This window comes from Bombina bombina, chromosome 4 (assembly GCF_027579735.1).
Source record: "Bombina bombina isolate aBomBom1 chromosome 4, aBomBom1.pri, whole genome shotgun sequence".
NCBI lineage: Eukaryota > Metazoa > Chordata > Amphibia > Anura > Bombinatoridae > Bombina > Bombina bombina.
The window spans coordinates 1,084,623,429-1,084,641,836 of NC_069502.1; positions in this window are offsets into that span (position 1 = coordinate 1,084,623,429).

The window sequence follows — 18,408 nt, forward strand, 5'->3', positions numbered from 1 at the left end:
TGTGTGTGCATATATGTGTTTCTTGGGCATATAATAGCCATTGCCTCACAAACCTCTGACCTCACCGCACCTCACTTTTAAAGCATGTACATTAAAGGGACAGTCAAAATAACATTTTCATGATTTAGACATGGGCCCATCTTTATCAAGCTCCGTACGGAGCTTGAAGGGCCGTGTTTCTGGCGAGTCCTCAGACTCGCCAGAAACAGCAGTTATTCCAATCTTTCCTGTTTTATTTCTTGATTTTTTTGTTAACAAAGTGATCACAATCTTTTAAAGTCAGACACAGCAAAGATTGATATTCAATCCCCATTTTCCCACAACAGCACCCTGAACCACTAATGATTGATGAATATCACTAAAATGTGAAATGGGCTAATTGGGTTATTGGAGTCTGTGGGTGTGTTTTGCAGTTGGATACAGTGGCTTTTATGATAAGTGTAAAAAGGCTTTAATAAAAGAATAAAAACTGAAACTAAGAATTGACCAAAGGATAGGTGCCGGTAGATCAGTTCAGCAAGGTACCAAAGGGTAAAGCAATAGCAGAGTACAAGGACAGGCCAAATGTTGAGTAATGTGAGATCATTCCAGCAACAAGCTACCAAGGGATAAAACAAAATCAAAGTCCAAGGACAGGTAAAAGCTTGGGTGCCAGGAGATCAGTCCAGCAACAAGGTACCTAGGGGTTAAGCAAGAGCAAAGTCCATTGACAGGCCAAAGGTTGGGTACAGTGATATCAGTCTAACAACAAGGTACAGGAAATTCAGCAGGTACAGGAAACCCAGCAGGTACAGGTAGTGAGGTTCGTATGGAATACCAGGTAGATGCAACTGGTACACCAGGATTCAGGTAAGTTGTCACTGGTATAGCAAGTGCGGGAGACTCCAAAGGCCCAGGAACCCAGCAGGTATAGGTGGTGAGGCTGGTATAGGATACCAAGTAGGTGCAGCTGTTACAGCCAGATTCAGATAAATTGCCACTGGTACAGCAAATACAGGAGACTTTGCAGGCACAGGAACCACAGAAACCTAGCTGGTACTGTTGGTAAGGCTGTTATGTAAGCAGTAGAGAGGTCAGGTAAGTACCTGATAACACCATTTGTTTGTTTATTTCAATGTGTCCATTTTGTTGCCAAATTAAAGTGCAAATCCTGTCATCTGGATGATTATGATCACTTAAGCCATTGCTGTCCATTCATTGTAGGGTGATTTTCACGCTATCTGCTTGGATTTAGTATCATCTTTTTTCCAAACGTAAATAACGCTTGGATTGTGATTGCTCAGAACTTAAAAAACAAATAAATGAGTTCAGAAATATTGGAATCAATCCCAAAATGCCTAAAGTATGAAAAAATACAAGCCTGTAATGTTTCATGCAGCAATGCATCTGTGTGTTTTTTTCCTGTGGTTGCCTATAATTTTGAATAGTGGGTGCCCGTAGTTCATACATTTTTCATGTGTATTTTCCTCTTGATTTTGAATAGCCCTAATAGACTAATATAAAATTCCTAAAAGTTTAGACAAAGATCACACTAGCCAGTGCACATTGATATGGTGAAATATTTGACATTAATTCACAGAACTCTTTAAGAATTAGTAATCACTCTTCATACCTTGAGTTACTGTCAAAAATGTTTGACCTAAATGAGCTTAACCAACTGGTGAACTGGTGTCTACTTACTTTGTAATGCCTATCTAATGAAATATCTGACACAAGCTGCTACTGTCTATGAGAGATACTGTCTACATGGGTGGGTTAAGGCAGAAACTGCAGAGCGATATTAGAATAATTGCCATCAAGAATTTTAATAGCTTTGCAGCTAGCAGAACATTTAAAAGTCAAAACTAAAATGTTCATGAATTCATTTACATTTTAAATATAACCATTTTTGTAATATATTTAATTAGCAAAAATACTAGTAATAGTAGTAGTAAAAGTTATTACTGGTTAAGTGGCATACGCACATATGCTATGAGTGACTAAACACCATGCTTGCTTAAAGAAATGGTGGTGGTGTGCATTGCATCAGTGAAGACTTCATTTGTGTCACACAAAAACCACTGCTGACTCTCCAAAAAGGTGAAGTGTTCACATGCTCGTACGCAGGGCACTCACAGCACAAGAACATATACAGCTGAAAAACTGTCATTATTTTTACTACAAGCATTTTTGCTAGTGGAAATAAATTGCAAGAATGCTTCTATTAACCCCTTAAGGACATGGCCATTTTTCAATTTCTTTCCCATAAGGACCAGAGCTATTTTTACATTTCTGCGGTGTTTGTGTTTAGCTGTAATTTTCCTTGTACGCATTTACTGTACCCAAAAATATACAATTTTTATTGCCATTAAATGGACTTTCTATCTTATAATTTACTATAAAAAAATTATAAAATATGATGAAAAAATGGAAAACAAACACACTCGGCCAGATTACGAGTTTTGCGTTAGAGGCTATGCAGTGCTAACGAGCAGTTTTCTCTCATCGCTCACTTACCTGCAGTGCTGGTATTACGGGTTTTTACAAAACCGGCGTTAAAAGGCAAGAAGTGGGCGTTGAGCAAAATTTTGCTCCTTAACGCACTCCAATACCAGCGCTGCTTAAGTCAGCAGTGAGCTGGTCGTACGTGCTTGTGCACGATTTCCCCGTAGGAATCAACGGGGAGAGCCGGCTGAGAAAAAATCTAACACCTGTAAAAAAGCAGCATAAAACTCAGTAACGCAGCCCCATTGATTCCTATGGGGAAATAAAATTTATGTCTACACCTAGCAGCCTAACATGAACCCCAAGTCTAAACACCCCTAATCTTACACGTATTAACCCTAATCTACCGCCCCCGACATCGCTGACACCTACATTATATTTATTAACCCCTAATCTGCCGCTCCAGACACTTACGCCACCTACATTATACTTATGAACCCCTTATCTGCTGCCCCCAACATTGCCACCACCTACATTATATTTATTAACCCCCGCACTCCCGCCTCGCAAACATTAGTTAAAAATGATTAACCCCTAATCTGCCGTCCCTAACATTGCCGCCACCTACCTACATTTATTTACCCCTCATCTGCCGCCCCCAATGTTGCTGCCACTATACTAAATGTATTAACCCCTAAACCTAAGTCTAACCCTAACACCCCCTAACTTAAATAGAATTAAAATAAATCTAAATAAAAATTCCTATCATTAACTAAATAATTCCTATTTAAAACGAAATACTTACCTATAAATAAACCCTAAGCTAGCTACAATATAACTAATAGTTACATTGTAGCTATCTTAGGGTTTATTTTTATTTTACAGGCAAGTTTGTATTTATTTTAAAGGGCCACTCAATCAAAATTAAACTTTCATTATTCAGATAGAGCATACAATTTTAAACAACTTTCTAATTTACTTCAATTAACAAAATGTGCAGAGTCTTTTTATATTTAAACTTTTTGAGTCCCCAGCTCCTACTGAGCATGTGCAAGAATAAGTGTGTATGCATTTGTGAATGGCTGATTGCTGTCACATGGTACGTGTATGCATTTGTGATTGGCTGATGGCTGTCACATGGTACAGGGGGAGTGGAAAAAGACATAACTTTTAAAATTGTCAGAAAAAAAATCTACTACTCATTTGAAGTTCAAACTAAGTGCTATTGCATTGTCTTGTTATCTTGCATTTGTTAATTATGCAAATCTACAGTGTTGACTGGTCCTTTAACTAGGTAGAATAGTTAGTAAATAGTTATTAACTATTTAATAACTACCTAGCTAAAATAAATACAAAAGTACCTGTAAAATAAAACCTAACCTAAGTTACAATAACTCCTAACACTACACTATTATTAAATAAATTAACTAAATTAACAACAATTAAATCAATTAAATTAAATTAGCTAAAGTACAAAAACAAACAAACACTAAGTAACAGAAAATAATAAACAAATTACAAGATATTTAAACTAATTACACCTAATCTAATAGCCCTATCAAAATAAAAAAGCCCCCCAAAATAAAAAAAAAAACATATCCTAAACTAAACTATCAATAGCCCTTAAAAGGGCCTTTTGCGGGGAATTGCCCCAAAGTAATCAGCTCTTTTATCTGTAAAAAAAAATACAAACAACCCCCCAACAGTAAAACCCCCCACCCACACAACCAACCCCCCAAATAAAATACTATCTAAAAAAACCTAAGCTCCCCATTGCCCTGAAAAGGGCATTTGGATGGGCATTGCCCTTAAAAGGGCAGTTAGCTCTTTTGCGACCCGAACCCTAATCAAAAAAATAAAACCCACCCAATACACCCTTAAAAAAACCTAACACTAACCCCCTGAAAATCGACTTACAGTTCTGAAGACCGGACATCCATCCTCAAGGAAGCGGCAGAAGTCTTCATCCAACCGGGCCGAAGTCCTCAACAAAGCCGGGAGAAGTCTTCATCCAAGCCGGGCGAAGTGGTCCTTCAGAAGTCTTCATCCAGACGGCATCTTCTATCTTCATCCATTCGACACAGAGCGGGTCCATCTTCAAGACATCCAACTCGGAGCATCCTCTTCAAACGAAGTCTTCTTACTGAATGACGGTTCCTTTAAGTGATGTCATCCAAGATGGCGTCCCTTAGATTCCATTTGGCTGATAGAATTCTATCAGCCAATCGGAATTAAGGTAGAAAAAATCATATTGGCGGATGCAATCAGCCAATAGGGACGAGCTTGCATTCTATTGGCTGTTCCAATCAGCCAATAGAATGTGAGCTCAATCCTATTGGCTGATTGGATCAGTCAGTAGGATTGAACTTCAATCCTATTGGCTGATTGCATCAGCCAATATGATTTTTTCTATCTTAATCCCGATTGGCTGATAGAATTCTATCAGCCAATCGGAATCTAAGGGACGCTATCTTGGATGACGTCACTTAAAGGAACTGTCATTCAGTAAGAAGACTTCGTTTGAAGAGGATGCTCCGTGTCGGATTTCTTGAAGATGTTTGGTGTTATTGTAACTTAGGTTAGGTTTTATTTTACAGGTACTTTTGTATTTATTTTAGCTAGGTAGCTATTAAATAGTTAATAACTAATAACTATTCTACCTAGTTAAAATAAATACAAACTTGCCTGTAAAATAAAAATAAAGCCTAAGATAGCTACAATGTAACTATTAGTTATATTGTAGCTAGCTTAGGGTTTATTTTATAGGTAAGTATTTAGTTTTAAATAGGAATTATTTAGTTAATGATAGGAATTTGTATTTAGATTTTTTTAAATTATATTTAAATTAGGGGGTGATAGGGTTAGACTTAGGTTTAGGGGTTAATACATTTAGTATAGTGGCGGCGACGTTGGGGGCGGCAGATTATGGGTTAATAAATGTAGGTAGGTGGTGGTGTTAGGGACGACAGATTAGGGGTTAATAATATTTAACTAGTGTTTGCAAGGCGGGAGGGTGGCGGTTTAGGGATTAATATGTTTATTATAGTTGCAGCGATGTCCAGAGCGGCAGATTAGTGGTTAAAATTTCTATTTTAGTGTTTGCGATGCGGGAGGGCCTCGGTTTAGGGGTTAATATGTAGTTTATGGGTGTTAGTGTACTTTTTAGCACTTTAGTTATGAGTTTTATGCTACGGCGTTGTAGTGTAAAACTCTTAACTACTGACTTTTAAATGCATTAGGACTTTTGACGGGGTAGGGTGTACCGCTCACTTTTTGGCCTCTCAGGACAGACTCGTAATACCGGCGCTATGGAAGTCCCATAGAAAAAAGACTTTACAAAGTTTACGTAAGTTGTTTTGCGGTAAGGCCAAAGAAGTGTGCGGTGCCCCTAAACCTGCAAGACTCGTAATACCAGCAGGCATAAAAAAATCAGTGTTAGGACCTCTTAACGCTGCTTTTTTACCTTAACGCCCATAATCTAGCTAACTTTTTCTAACTTTGACCCCCAAAATCTGTTACACATCTAAAACCAACAAAAAACACCCATGCTAAATAGTTTCTAAATTTTGTCCTTAATTTAGAAATACCCAATGTTTACATGTTCTTTGCTTTTTTTGCAAGTTATAGGGCAATAAATACAAGTAGCACTTTGCTATTTCTAAAACCATTTTTTTTTCAAAATTAGCGATAGTTACATTGGAACACTGATATCTGTCAGGAATCCCTGAATATCCCTTGACATGTATACATAATTTTTTTAGTAGACAACCCAAAGTATTGATCTAGGCCAATTTTGGCATATTTCATGCCACCATTTTACCCCCAAATGCGATCAAATAAAACAAAGCGTTCACTTTTTTACAAATTTAGGTTTCTCACTAAAACTTTTTACAAATTACAAACAGTTAGTGCAATCATAGTACAATTGGTTGTAAATGCTTCTCTGGGATCCCCTTTGTTCAGAAATAGCAGACATATATGGCTTTGGCATTTCTTTCTGGTAATTAGAAGGCTGCTAATTGCCACTACGCACCACACTTGTATTATGCCCAGCAGTTAAGGGGTTAATTAGGTAGCTTGTAGGTTTAATTTTAATTTTAGTGTAGAGATCAGCCTCCCACCTGACACATCCCACCCCTGATCCCTCCCTGACCCCTCTCAAACAGCTCTCTTCCCTCCGCCATCCCACAATTGTCACCACCATCTTAAGTACTGGCAGAAAGTCTGACAGTACTAAAATAAAAGCCTTTTTTTTAAGCATTTTTAAAATATATATATATAAATAGTTTCTGCAGTGTAGGTTCCCCCCTAACCCCCCAACCTCCATGATCCCCCCAAACAGCTCTCTTAACCTCCCCCCTCTTTTTGTGGCCATCTTAGGTACTGGCAGCTGTCTGTCTGTACCCAGTTTCTTAACAAATTTGCTTATTTGAATTTTTTATTTTTTACCCCATTTTTCCGTAGTGTAGCTGTCCCCCACAATATCCTCCCCCCCCTCCCAGATCGATTTTCAATCAATTATTTCCCCCCCTCCCTCCCTCTCTCTCACCCTCTCCCTTAGGCAGTATTTGGGACTGTCAGACTGGTGATCGGTCGCGTGCGTGCTCCTAACCCCCCCCTCTCGTGCTCCCGCCCCCCATCCCGAAACAGCCTGCGGAACTAGTCCAACGATGGGCCATCCACCCGCTGCCTGCTGCTGCTCCCACCAACGATCAGCACCATCACTGTGCGATTCAGAGAGGGCCAAAGAGTGGCCCTCTCAGCATCAACAACTCTGCATATCTATTTATGCAATGCCCCACTCGTGGGGCATGCAGAAATAGCGCAATCTCGCTCTTTGAGTGAGATTGCGGCAGAGAGAAGCCCAGGACTGTACGTCGCTGGTCCTTAAAGGAAATAATGACCAGCGTTGTACAGGGTATGACGCTGGTCGTTAAGGGGTCAAAAATGTAAATGCACCCGTTCAAATAGTCAAACTTATATGTATTTTATTATACGGACATATTTAAGTTCCTTCAAGCTTTATTTCTATACCAACAGACAAAAAGTTTTGTTCTTAAAGTTATAGATTGTTTCTCTCATGCAGTAGCCCATATATTTACTAAATTAATTTAAGCCATGTGGTAGATCAGGCTGGCTTAAAGGGACATAAAACCCCCAAAAAATATTTTATGATTCAGATAGAGAATACAATTTTAAACAACTTTCCAATTTACTTCTATTATTTAATTTGCTTCCTTCTTTTGCTATCCATTGCTGAAAGGTTTATCTATGCAAGCTCAGGACAGCAGAGGACCTAGGACCGAGCTGTTAATTGGTGGTTGCATAAATATATTGATTGTGATTGGCTCACCCATGTGTACAGTTAGAAACCATTAGTGCATTGGTGCTCCTTCAACACATGATACAAAGAGAATGAAACAGATTACATAATAGAAGTAAATTAGAAAGTTGTTTAAAATTGTATTCTCTATCTTAATCATGAAAGAAAAGTTTTGGGTTTCATGTCCCTTTAAGGTTCAAAACATCTAGATGGTTACCTATACCGGACTTTGTCATAGGAATCCAAGGAACTGAGATTATTTTGTGTCTTGGGTAGTATATAAATGTTATAATACTCTGTAAGGCCATAGATCAAGGTACCAATAAACACCATGGGGAAGATTTAACAAGCAACAGATGCTGGTTTCTACGCCCATCGTTTCTGGCTCGCCAGAAACAGGCGTTAAGAAGCAGCGGCCTTTTCCAGTTTATTTTATCTCCCTTTTCCTAATTATGACAAACCTGGTCCAACAGTGACCCTTTCTCTATATCCCCTTGTGGCCCCTTTACTACATTACTTGTATTTTGGTGATTCAAAAGAGTCCACTAATTGTTAATAGGGGTACGTTTTATGGGGCATATTTATCATAGTGTGAGCGTACATGATAGGATGTAGCGTATCATGTCCGCTGCACATCGATAAATGCCAACAGCATACGCTGTCGGCATTTATCATTGCAACAGCAGATCTTGTGTGAACTGCTGGTGCAATGCTGCCCCCTGCAGGGGGTGTCAATCAACCCGATCATATTCGGTTGGGTGGATTTCTGTCCGCGGCCTCAGAGCAGGAGGACAACGTTATGAAGCAGCTCGCAGCAGACAAGGGGCATCAAGCTCCATACGGAGCTTGATAAATCGGCCCCTAAATCTTTACTTTGGTTGGAGACTAGGGGATTTCTAGACCGTTATATATTTAAAACTTGAGGTTCGCCTTTCATAGATTTCTAATGTTTTCATTCAGATTGATCTTTGTAGACAGAATATGTGCTTTGAATCAAAATGTTAAGTGTTTTTTCACTTTATGGAAAAGGTCATTGCAATGAATGCCCTTGCAGGCACACAATTTTATAATTTTGTAATCTGTTTGATAAAATAAATAATAAAATAAATAATAATAACAATAAAAATAAAAATTAAATGCACCCATGCTCATTTCAATTTTGAATATTCTATCCCTTTAACTCTACCCATGCGGTTGATATAAGTGTTTTAACCAGCCCTTGAAGTTGCTGTAATCTCACCAGATTGTGAATGTTACAAAACTATATGCATGTATTCTTAATATAGGAAATGTGAATAAAACAGTTAAACAAATGTCAGCAAAAAATGTAAAGCATATTTAATATGATATATATTTATATACTAACTTACTGAAGTGCGTATACAACATGTAATATAAGAAAAGCATCAATCTAAAGGTTTAAAATTGAAGCACTAGCATTAGCCATGAATGTACCTATATGTTTCGGCAATGAATCAATGTTAGAGATTATTATCACTGTCATCATTTGTCTGTCCATCAGCATTCACTGGACCAACATTTATCCACAAGCCATGTCACAAAGATTGAGTAACATTATCTTGTGTTAATAGTTGGCTAGTGTGGCATCTGTTAAAGCTTATCAGTACAAGTATATTTTTAGCTAAGCCACGTGCAAACGTGACAAGGTGATGTAATCATATCCTTCAAAAGTATTAAAACTATCTGGAAATAGTTATTAAATAGGAAAACTATTGAAACCACTCGGATAAGTTTTGTTAAAATGTTAATTAAAGGGATATGAAACCCCAAAAAATATTTCAGGGTTCAGACAGAGCATACAATTTTTAAAAATTTTCCAATTTACTTCTAATATCACATTTGCTTATTTCCCAACGAATGGTATTGTATAAATAGTATAAAAATATAAATACTATAATTACTATATGAATAGTAAGAAGCGGTCAAAATTAAATCTGATGGATATAATTACAACAATTACAATTACAGTTCAAAATAATATACTTAGTTGGTGAGATATGAACACTGAATAGTTAAAAGGAATAAACAATAGTGAACCAATATAATTATAAGATTGTGACAACGAAAACACTGTAGAAAGCCTGGAGAACCTATCTAAGCGATTTTGATTTGAAATACGCATGCGTTATTGGGAATACAATGTGGGTAATATTGGCATCTGTGCCGCAATCTGTGCGAATAGACAAATCCAATTGCGCATGCGTAGGATGATGAAATCGGTTTATAATTACATGGATAAACTTCCAATCCGACTGGTAATTGTGTTGTACCATGTATGGTCTATATTTGAGGGCTGGATGAAGTGATGTCATGCGGATAAAATGAAACTATATTTTATAAAGAAATGGAGCTTCGTTTCAAGACATAATAAGGTAGATTGAAAATATGTGGTCTGTTTGAAGCTAAAAAGCAAAAGTTAGTAATCCTTTAAAGAAAGCTTTAGAAATACTATTACAAATATATAAATTCTAATTTTCTAATTCAAATATTGCATAATTCGAATCAAATTGTTAAAATTTTTTAATAGAATATTACATTTAAAGAAAGCATTTGAAATACTATTATATTAAACAAATGTTAGAATGTTGTACAAACATTCAAAATTCGAAACAAACGAATGTGTTAAAATTTGTTTAATTTTTCAAATTTTGCACCTCCCTAGTAGGCTCACAGCAGGTCAAGAGTATGCATTTGTCTTTAGAACTTTATGCAGCAGTGTGTGGAACAACTTATAACTTTGCTACAAGCACTGTTGCGAACACCACTGTTATAGAGTGCTAAAGACACATGCATGCTGCTAGGATCCTATCTAGGTTTACTTTTCAACAAAGGATATCAAGAGAACATGGCAAATTCGATAACAAAAGTAAGGGCTAGATTACAAGTGGAGTGCAATCATTTGCGCCATAGCGATAAGGGGTATATTGCGAGGGTTTGCGCTCATCAGGCTTAGTGCTTGTATTACAAGTTGAAAGTAAGCACAATTTCCGCTAGAATCATTACCGTAATTTCAGAGCTGTGGTTAACTTCAACTTCATATGGATTTCGATGGGGTATAGCGCCAAGGACGAGCACCTATAGCTCTGAATAGTGGGCTAACTAGCTAGCTTGGAAAATGTACTAAAAAAATAAATGTGTAGAGTGTGTATTTAGAAATATTTATTACCACTGTACCCACCGTGGCATGTTTTATTCTTATGTAAAGTACTAGATTTGCAATTAAAATATTTCTAAATACACACTCTACACATTGTACAACACCTAGCCCATTTGAGGCGCTCTGAACACATTTATTTTCTTGTTAACTTCAACTTCAATGAATCCAACAGGACAATGATCCCAGTATACCTCGAATTCCACCACGGCTTGGTTGCAGAAGAAGTCCTGGAAGATTCTACAGTGGCCATCGCAGTCACCTGACTTGAACCCCATAGAAAATCTCTGGTGGGATTTGAAGAAGGTGGTTGCAGCACGCAAACCCAAGAATATTACTAAACTGGTGGCCATTGCTCATGATGAATGGGCTAAGATTTCTCAGGAATGCTGTCAGAAGCTGGTGTCTGGCTATGCATCTCGTTTACAGCAGGCCATAACAGTAAAAGGGTGCTCAAGTAATAAAGATGTTGGCCATGAAGTGGTTGAATAATTTTGAGACTGAAAAGAAATGGAGCTTCGTTTCAAGACATAAAAAAAGTTGCATTTTCAGCTGAGTTTGTGCAAACAGATGAAAGTCTGAAAATGTTGACAATAATTATGCATGTGCACTTATATTAACATAATGACCTAATGTGTTTTTAATAGAAATACTTGGAATTCCTATGTTATTTTTATTTTTAAATAGATATATCTATATATCTGTATATACTGTCTGTCTATCTATTCATATAGATATATAGGTATAGATATGTTTTACAAAATTTATATAGAAATATATATTTAAAAATAAAAATTATATTTTCTTCTAAGTGAAGAACATAGGAATTTCAAATATTCCTAATTCATCATTGGCATTAGCGCAGTTGATATAGCGCGGTGTCAGGCTTTCTCTGAAGTGATAAATGGAAAAAGCTTTCTTTAGCTATGCGAGAGGGAGATAGCTTAATCATGATACCTGAAGTCCTGAAGTCAGCTTGCCTGTGTCTTTTGCTAGCATGTTAACATTTTACTTGTAACTTGTAATACCAGCGCTAATTCGACCGCTCTAATTATTTTACCTTGAGCACATTTAGAGCTCATGAGCGGTAAAAAATGAGCGTGCCACTTGTATTGTGGGTTATAGATTTTTGTGCACTTTTACATAGGAACAAAATGTTCCTTTTTTAAGCATTCCCAGTTTAATTTTAACATGTTATTTCAAGGGTAGGACATATGGGTATCTAATAGCAATATACTGGCATGAGATTGCTGACACTAATCTTGCAGATCAAATGTAGGTATGTGTATTTTTTTGTGGCTGTGGTCTGCAGCATTCAGCTATTTTCAGTGCCGGATATATAAGAGAAAAAGTGTAAATCCAGATACTTTTGTGCTGCACTTTTGTTCTAAAAATATTAGTGCCTAAAATAACAGCTGGGTCCTGCAGACTGCAGCCATTTTCATCATTCATCTCACTAATGAAATGCCAAAAACAAAAATATGCACATACCTAGTGAAATTTAAGGGAGGAGACCCAGGTGGCAATACTGGACCATTCTTCAATACATGCCCATACACAAGATGATATCACAACTGCAGTATTTTAAGAGCCTTGACATTGATGTTGGGGAACATTTCTTAAAAAAGAACCAATTTAAGAATTATTAATTTTATTTACCCTTATAATTTGTTTTGCTTTTATCTTAATTTTATTTACCCAGATCATTTATTTTGCTTTGATATTCAATATCAAATTCAAAATTCAACTAATATATAACTAATATATAGTATATATGTTACGGGTAAAGTCAGAAATTGGGTAATCCTAGGATTACCCGTGTAATCCTAGTATTTCCCAGTAGTTGTGGGTAAAGCCCAAAATAAGATCATACGTTGGACTTTACTCGGGTAATCCTTGGATTACCCAAATGCTTCTGGATAAAGCTAATAAAATCATTAATTGTGCTTTACCTGGGTAATGCTAGGAAAACACACCAACAGTAAATGAAACATTTTTATTTTGAATTAAACAAACACATGTTTTTTACAATGTTTTTGTTACAACAGGAAATTAAACATTTTTATATTTCATATGTGGATTTTTCATGTGTTTTGTACCATGTTTTGTTACAGGAAAATTAAAAAATTTTACAACAACATCAAACATTTTTATTCATGAAACATTTTTATTTTTCAAAATTATTTTTTTTGATTTTTCATATGTGGATTTTTCATATGTTTTCTACCATGTTTTTTACAACAGGAAATTAAACATTTTTGTGTTATTGTGTTCTTGGATAGATTATCTGATTGGTTGTGCATCCAGTGACCTCACAGAGACACAGACCAATCAGATCATGCATTAATGGCCGAGGGCAGATAAGCTCCAGAGAGTTCTGTTCTAATCAGAGCCTTGGGCACCGCAATCACCTCTGGGAACCTAACCATGCCCCCCCACACACATACACACACACAACGTGCTTTAAAAGTTTCTCGGACAGAATGCGAGTACGTCAGACAGTCCGGTCTATCCAAGAACACAATAACACAAAAATGTTTAATTTCTTGTTGTTGTAAAAAAACATAGTAGAAAACATCTGAAAAATAAAAATGTTTATTTATGAAAAATACAAATGTTTATTTATGAAAAATAAAAATGTTTATTTATGAAAAATAAAAATGTTTATTTATGAAAAAATTAAAAAGGTTTAATTTAAAAAAATAAAAATATTCTTTGAATAAAAATGTTTCATGTTGTAGAAATGTTTAATTTCCTGTTATAACAAAACATGGTACAAAACACATGAAAAATCCACATATGAAATTTAAAAATGTTTAATTTAAACAAAAACATTGTACAAAACATAATTGTTTGTGTAATCCAAAAAAAAAAATATTTCAGTTACTGTTGGTGTGTTTTCCTAGAATTACGCGAGTAAAGCACAATTAATGATTTTATTAGCTTTATCCAGAAGCATTTGGGTAGTCCTAAAATTACCCGGGTAAAGTCCAAAGTATGATCTTATTTTGAGCTTTACCCAAAGCCACTGGGTGTATATATATATATATATATATATACAGTATATACTATATATATATATATATATACACTATATATATATATATATATATATATATATATATATATATATATATATATATATATATATATATATATATATATATATATATATATAACTAATAAAGAATGGAATTCATCATTTATGTTGATTTTAAATAATGTGACCTTCAAAATTAGCAAGTGTTTTTGCTTTTTAAGCCTTTTTAAATCAATATTATGATTTGTGAGAACAATATATTCCCAGTAAATAGCATACCTGAACTTTTAAATGGTCTTTCAGTCCCTTGGTTAATATTAAACATTATCCAATTATCAGTTGTGTCAGTGGTGTGTTGATACATTAAATCCGACTTACAATTACTCAAAACTGTATTATTCTATTGGGAATGGAAAGCTACAGATATGTAATTTTTATTGATGTATTGCATATGGTGGCTAACTCCTGTTGTCAGAGTGCTTAGACACTCTGCAATTTTGATGAGCATTATGGGAAATGTAGTTCTGAACATAATCAAAGAAGGAATGGGGGAAAGTAAGGGGCTAAATAGCACTCACTCCTTAACAAGAGTAATAAAAGTTAAAACACTAACTTTATTCATTCATATATATTCATATATAAAAACTGGGTACCACCCTGAACACACATACCACCATCAAAACATAAACCCTAATAAAAAAGTGTATTACCCCCCCCCCGTTTCCTGACCGATAACCAGAACCGTCGGCTTCAGGTGCCAGGGGTGAGGGACATGCTAACATCAGGCGCGTTTCAGCTCTCCTGTAAATACCATTCAGGTATTGTGAAATCATCAATCTCACGCCCTCCCATTGCTCAATCATATTCACTAGCTATTCAGATTGGGGGCGTGTGGTCATGCGCAAGCAAGCATTGGAGTATTCAGACTAAGTGTCATGAAATGAGCATCAGTTTCGTTTGTCATTACGGTTTCTGTATGAGAATTAATTTACAAAGTGTAGCGTTATTCATGATGGTCAAATCTTGTATGTGGATTTACACTGTCAACAAAAACACAATATATTTGTTACTTAAATAGCGGCTCAAATCACACTTGTATGTGTTACTATGATTGTTCCTCTATTATAGCCTCTTAGCTCCAATATCCATATATGTAACATCTTTTATAAAAGCCAAATATTACATAAGGTTTTCTGCTGACATTTCTCTTATGTGTTGAGACAATATATTTGTTACTTCGATATTGAATATATTCACACTCATATATGCATTTATAGTCAATTCTCTATGACAGCCTTTCATCTCCATTAGCCATATACCTGTATATTAGTCCATCATATTACAACACGCTTTATGCTTACACTCATTAGATATCCACCATGTAATGTTAGAAAGACTCTCCTCTAAAAAATCTCAAGAATATAATAAAATTTCCAAGTTTTTAAGAAGTTCTGTAATTCTCTAAAGCTACAAGATATCTGGAGGATTAAGAAGACATTTTCTAGGATTGACTTCTTTTTGGTGTCTGAAACCCTCTCTATTCTAGAAAGAGAATTCTGTCCCTGTCCTTTATTTCACTTCCTAAAAACAAATCTGATAGTTTGACTTTTGCATTTCCACATTTATTTTATGGTAACCCTAAATTTACAAATTGGTTGATTCGGAAATAGAAAGATTACTATGCATTTAATATCACCTATTTTAGCAGGATAGAAACTTTTTGGGAAGCTTCTAAAGCCTTCATTAGAGGGGACATTGAATAATTTCTGTCTACTTGGAATAGAAAGTCTAAAGCAAGAGAAATACAATGATCTGATCAAGTACATTTTGTGTAATTCCTTCTTCAGTGAACTGGGGAGCTTACTCTCAGGCTAGGAAGGACAGAAAGCTATTTTTTAATCAAAAATGTCTAACTAAAGAAACTAAATTGTCTATTCGCTTCAAAGGATATTATGTGTGCTTGGCTAAATATCTTGCTAAAATAGCCATGAATAGAAAATCTAAGAATTATATCTCGGCTATTAAACTGGATAATAAATGCTACACAAACTCAAGCAAAATAAGGGAAAATTTCTGTGACTTTTATCAAAAATTATACTCTAAAGTTATTATTAATCAGGCAAATCAAAATAGCTTTTGGGACCAAATTGACACATCGAAGATTTTAGATTCTGATCTTCAATCCCTCAATGCCCCCATCTCTATAGATTAAATTGTTTTGGCTATAAAAATGCAAAACTTAATAAAGCAGCGAGTCCAGACTGGCTTCCAGCAGAATATTACAATATTCTTGCTGACATAGTTAGAGACTTTAATGAAATGATTTAATAGATATTTTATAGCGAAGGACCCAATCTCTAATTTTTTTTCAGCAGCGAATGTCTCCCTAATACTCAAGAAAGGTAAAGATGTGAAGGACTTGGCTTCCTACAGACCAATCTCAGTCTTAAACACAGACTATAAACTTTGTTATTCCTCTTTATTTATATACCAACAGTAACATATAATATAATAAATTGTGTATTTTCCCAAGCCACTCCCCTTTTAGGTGTATAGTATATTCTATAAAGAAGTGTTAAGTTTATTTATGTTGCAGAAAGTGTCACTTTTTCTACCCTTCTAAGAGAATCTTTTATAGTTTCTACCCTTAAAACTTTAATAGTAAGATCTGATGTCCACTTTGTCTGTAAAGATTCTAAGTTGGTCTGACCATCTTGGGACAATATGAGTTTATACCAGGGGGAGATAGAAAAAATACCTATATTTGCTATCTTTATTAATGGAATAATTTTTTCCCAAGCCCAGTCAAAACCATTTCCCCTTATAATCTTTTTAACATAATGTCTTACCTGTAAGAAGGCAAAAACGTCTTTATAATGAAGTTTATATTCTCAATTTAATGATTTAAAGGTCTTAATTGTTTTATCTTCTTGATTTATAAATTGATATATGTATTTCAAACTCTTATTATTACAAGTTTTGAATACAATTGAATTGATGGTTTCTGGAAAATCTGTTTTTTTTTTGAGCATCAAGTAATTAGATATTCCATATTTAATTCCAAGTTTATTACATATCTTTTGCCAGGCTTTAATTGGATAAAAGAGTGTTTTCAATCTTTTCATTTCCACCAGAAGTTTATTCCAGGATTAAGGTTTTTAACCGACTATGGGAAAGCTATATTTCCTTCTAAGTCAGAAGTTGTATAGTACTTAATCACTGATAGCCACTCGACCACAATTTTACCTAATGTTATAATAATCTAATTGAGGAAGAGCTAAGCCGCCATATTCCTTAGTGAGACACAATTTCTTAAGGGAAACTCTTGTTTTTTTTAATTCCATATAAATTTAGAGAATGCTGAATTAAGAGATTTTTTATCTTTTTTAACACTGGAATTGGAATGTTTTGCATGAGGTATAGTCGCCTTGGGAAAATGATCATTTTAATTAAATTTATTTTACCGGAAATTGAGATTGGTAAATTAATCCACTTTTTAAGATCTTCTTTTACTATCGTAATTAATGGAGGAAAATTTAATCTATACCAGTCATTTTCTATAGGAGAGATAAATATACCCAAATATTTTATAGATTCAGAAGAGTCCTTGAAGTGCTTTTCTTTATCTGATTTCTTTATTTGACATAGCCACAGTATCTCTGTCTTACTATTTTTAATTTTATAACCTGTGAATAAACTTAATTTCGTTATTATGTCCTTTACCTTTTGGTATATTTTTTATCTGAATTTCTAATGAATAATAGTAAGTCATCTGCATACAGTGAAACTTTGAGTTCGTAATTACCTATTTTTATTGCCTGTATTCTTTCTCTAAGGAAAATGACTAATGGTTCTATCGCAATATCGAAGAGCAATGGGGAAAGGGGGCAGCCTTGCCTGGTTCCTCTCTCTAAAGGAAATATTTTTGGATAGTTGACCATTAATTAATAAGGCTGTTGTCGGGAAATTATATAATAATTTCAGGAATTAAATGAATTTATTGTGAAAGCCAAATTTTGATAGTGTAGTAAATAAATGAACCCAATCCACAGATTTAAAAGCTTTTTCTGCGTTGAGATATTATAGACGCATCTTTTTCTCTGTTCTCTTGATTAATATTATTTCTATCGCTTTTAAAGTAATCCATTGCTATAAATACCTTCCTTATATTCGATGCTGAATTTCTTTTTTTTTAAAAAAACACCTTTTTGGTCTGGGTGAATAATATTTTTTAAGGAATTCTGAAGTCTTTTGGCAATTTGTTAACACCTTAAAGTGTGTGTTGAGAATGGAAATTGGTCTGTAAGAGCCCATCTCTTCAGAATTTTTGTGAGGTTTAGCTATTAGTGTAGTCCATGATGCAGTAAAGTTAGATGACATTTCCTTACTTTCAATCAAATAATAGTTATATAAACTCTCTAAAGTTGGGATTATAAGATCTGTCAT